This window comes from Nyctibius grandis, chromosome 3 (genome assembly GCF_013368605.1).
Source record: "Nyctibius grandis isolate bNycGra1 chromosome 3, bNycGra1.pri, whole genome shotgun sequence".
Lineage (NCBI taxonomy): Eukaryota > Metazoa > Chordata > Aves > Nyctibiiformes > Nyctibiidae > Nyctibius > Nyctibius grandis.
This window is the reverse complement of record NC_090660.1, coordinates 115,020,869-115,025,168: the sequence shown is the minus strand read 5'-3', so window position 1 is coordinate 115,025,168 and position 4,300 is coordinate 115,020,869.

Here is a 4,300-nt window from a genome sequence, read left to right as displayed (position 1 = left end):
GAAACCGGACGCTCTCGCGAGAGCTCCCGCGGCGGCGGCGGCTGGCGCGTCTCGCGAGAACTCCGAGGGGTCACGTGACGGGGGTGTGAGGGTGGCCGTGCCCCGGAGCCGGGCGGCCCGGGCCGGCCCGGGCCTGCACGGGCCTGCACGGCGGTGTCGTCCCCGGCTGGGTGGGGGGGGTCTGCAGCGCTGCCGCCGCCGCCGCCAGAATCCTCCCGCGGGCCTCGGGCGGTCACAGAATCACAGAATCACTGAGGTTGGAAGAGCCCTCTGGGCTCATCGAGTCCAACCGTTGCCCTGACACCACCATGGCAACTAGACCAGGGCACTAAGTGCCATGTCCAGTCTTGTCTTAAACCCCTCCAGAGATGGTGACTCTACCACCTCCCTGGGCAGCCCCTTCCAATGGCTAATGACCCTTGCTGAGAAGAAATGCTTCCTGATGTCCAACCTGACCCTCCCCTGGCTAAGCCTGAGGCTGTGTCCTCTTGTCCTAGCGCTGGTTGCCTGGGAGAAGAGGCCGACTCCCACCCCACTACAACCTCCCTTCAGGTAGTTGCAGACTGCAATAAGGTCACCTCTGAGCCTCCTCTTCTCCAGGCTAAACACCCCCAGCTCCCTCAGCCGTTCCTCGGAGCTCAGACCCTCCAGACCCTTCCCCAGCTTGGTCGCCCTCCTCTGGACTCGCTCCAACACCTCAACATCTCTCTTGAAGTGCGGGGCCCAGAACTGGACACAGGATTCAAGGTGCGGCCTCACCAGTGCCCAGTACAGAGGGACGATCCCTTCCCCAGCCCGGCTGGCTACACTGTTCCTAATAGAGGCCAGGTTGCCATTGGCCTTCTTGGCCACCTGGGCACACTGCTGGCTCACGTTCAGCCGGCTGTCCATCAGCACCCCCAGGGCTCTTTCTAACCACTCTTCCCCCAGCCTGTAGCGCTGCAGGGGGTTGGTGTGGCCGAAGTGTCAGACCCGGCCCTTGTTCTTGTTGAACCTCATACCGTTGGTCTCGGCCCATCTATCTAACCTGTCCAGATCCCTCTGTAGGGCCTTCCTACCCTCCAGCAGATCAACACTCCCACCCAGCTTGGTGTCATCTGCAAATTTGCTGAGGGTGCACTCGATCCCTACGTCCAGATCATCTATAAAAATACTGAACAGCACCGGCCCCAGAACTGAGCCCTGGGGAACACCGCTAGTGACCGGCCGCCAGTTGGACTTTGCCCCATCCACCACCACTCTCTGGGCTCGGCCATCCAGCCAGTTGTTGCTGTTGCTGCTGCCAGCTGCGAGCCTGGCCCGTCCTGCAGGCAGGGGCTGTGCCGTGCCGTGCCGTGATAGAGGCACTCAGAACAGGGCCCTGCCTGCCGCAGGGTGTCCTTGGGCGTTACGTGGGCGTCCATGTAATGTCTGCCCCTCTGCACTGGCCTAGTGAGGCCACACCTGGAGTAACTGTGTGCAGTTCTGGGCCCCCCAGTTCAGAAAGACCAGGAGCTACTGGAGAGAGTCCAGCGGAGGGTACGGAGATGGTCAGAGGGCTGGAGCATCTCTGCTACGAGGAGAGGCTGAGGGAGCTGGGGCTGTTCAGCTGGAGAAGAGCAGACTGAGGGGGGATCTTATCAACGCTCACAGATACCTCAGGGGGGTGTCAAGGGGATGGGGCCAGACTCTTCTCAGTGGTGCCCAGTGACAGGACAAGGGGCAACGGGCACAAGCTGAAACACGGGAAGTTCCATCTGAACATGAGGAGGAACGTCTTTGCTGTGAGGGTGCCAGAGCCCTGGCACAGGCTGCCCAGGGAGCGGGGGAGTCTCCTTCTCTGGAGATATTCAAACCCGCCTGGACACGGCCTTGTGCGACGTGCTCTGGGTGACCCTGCTCTGGCAGGGGTTGGGCTGGATGATCTCCAGAGGTCCCTTCCAACCCCAACCAGGCTGGGATTCTGTGATCCAGAGCTAAGAGCCCCAGTTACCTGTTGTGGAGATCTATAGTGTCCGAGTGTGTAATTTGAGAGCAGATCTGGGGCAGGTCAGCTGAGAACTGCTGAGCTGAACCGTTGCCCTGGTGTCTGACTTTGTCCCCAGCCTGTCCCTTTTACTGTTTATTCTTTTCAGGTGGGTCCAATCTCTTGGCATCCAAATTTAAAGGCAAGGTCAAACAGCCTGGCATGGGTGATCCCTGTCACAGGGGATGGAAGTGCTACTGTGAAACAGGGCCCCAAAAGACATCACTCCCCAAGGTGGCAGTTCTGCTTTAAAGAGAAAATGCTGTTAGTAGGGGACAGACAGATGTGCTCTTACATCTTGCACTTAATTAGTTAAACTGGCGTGAGAATGTTTTGGCCTCTTGGCCTCCCTACAAGAGAGATGCAAAGCTAAGGAAAATCTATGAGACATTTACAGATTCTGAAAGCCTATCTGAGAAAAGATTTAGAAAGTTCAGGCCAATAAAGTTTATCAAAAGCAGTTAAAAGATGGATTAACATCTCAATTCTGTTATGATGAGAGAGTCTTGCATTGCAAAAGTTCTTTTCATCTGGGAGATAAAGGTACAATATCTGAATTGGAACATAAAACAGTGTGCCTTATTTCTAGCCTAAATTTAAGTGACAGCAGTTAACCACTGGAAAACATTATGACTGAGACAGTGGATTCCTACATTATGCAATCTTGAAAGGAAGGCTAGATACTCTGCTAAAAGGTGTGCGTGCCACAGCTCTATGGCCAGGAATTACAATCCTAATTAGCTGATCAGACCTGACTATCAGTGCCTGAGGACACATCCCCTTTGCTGTAAGACAGGACTCCAAAGAGTCATGTCTGACTTGCGAGTGTGAGGGCAGGATTGCCATACTGCTGCTGCCAGTTTTGTGAAGGACAGACACCAAACTGACTGCGAGCCAGCAATGTGCCCTCGCGGCCATCAACGGCATCCTGGGCTGCACCAGGCAAGGCCTCACCAGCTGGTTGAGGGGATGGATCCTTTGCTCAGCACTGGTGAGGCCACATCTGGGTGCTGGATCCAGAGCTGCGGTCCCCAGGACAAGACAGACATGGACTTACCGGAGCAAATCCAGTGAAGGGCCACCAAGATGCTGAAGGGACTGGAGCATCACTTGCTGGTCCCAAGTGGTGTCCCCAGGGCTCAGTACTGGGGCCAGTTCTGTTCAATATCTGTATCAATGATCTGGGCGAGGGGATCGAGGGCACCCTCAGTGAGTTCACAGATGACACCAAGCTGGGCAGGAGTGTTGATGTGCTGGAGGGCAGGAGGCTCTGCAGAGGGGTCTGGACAGGCTGGATCGATGGGCCGAGGCCACTGTGTGAGGGGCAACAAGGGCAAGTGCTGGGTCCTGCCCTTGGGGCACAACAGCCCCCCATACTGCTACAGGCTGGGGGAGAGTGGCTGGAAAGTGCCTGAGGGAAAGGACCTGGGGGTGTTGGTCGGTGGCGGCTGGATATGAGCCAGCAGTGTGCCCAGGTGGCCAAGGAGGCCACCAGCATCCTGGCTTGTACCAGCACTAGTGTGGCCAGCAGGACCAGGGCAGGGATCGTCCCCCTGTGCTCGGCACTGGTGAGGCCGCACCTCGAATCCTGGGGGCAGTTTTGGGCCCCTCACGACAAGCAAGACCTTGAGGTGCTGGAGCGAGTCCAGAGAAGGGCAACGGGGCTGGGGAAGGGTCTGGAGCACAAGTGTGATGGGAGCGGCTGAGGGACCTGGGGGGGTTTAGTCTGGAGAAAAGGAGGCTGAGGGGAGACCTTCTCGCTCTCTACAACTGCCTGAAAGGAGGGTGTAGCGAGGGGGGTCGGTCTCTTCTCCCAGGTAACAAGTGATGGGATGAGAGGAACCGGCCTCAAGTTGTGCCAGGGGAGGGTTAGGTTGGAGATCAGGGACAATTTCTTCCTGGAAAGGGTTGTCAAGCGCTGGCACAGGCTGCCCAGGGCAGTGGTGGAGTCCCCATCCCTGGGGGGGTTTAAAAGCCGTGTAGATGTGGTGCTGACGGCCATGGGTTAGTGGTGGCCTTGGCAGCGCTGGGGTAACGGTTGGACTTGATGATCTTAAAGGTCCTTCCCAACCAAAACAATTACATGATTCTATCTGTCATAGGAGACTGAGAGAGCTGGGGCTGTTCAGCCTGGAGAAGGCTCAGGGGGATCTCATCAATGTACACAAATATCTGGTGAGAGAGTAAAGAAGATGGAGCCAGGCTCTCCTCAGTGGTGCCCAGTGACAAGAGGCAACGGGCACAAACTGAAAAATGGGAAATTCCTTTTGAACGTAGGAAAACACGTGTGGTTTT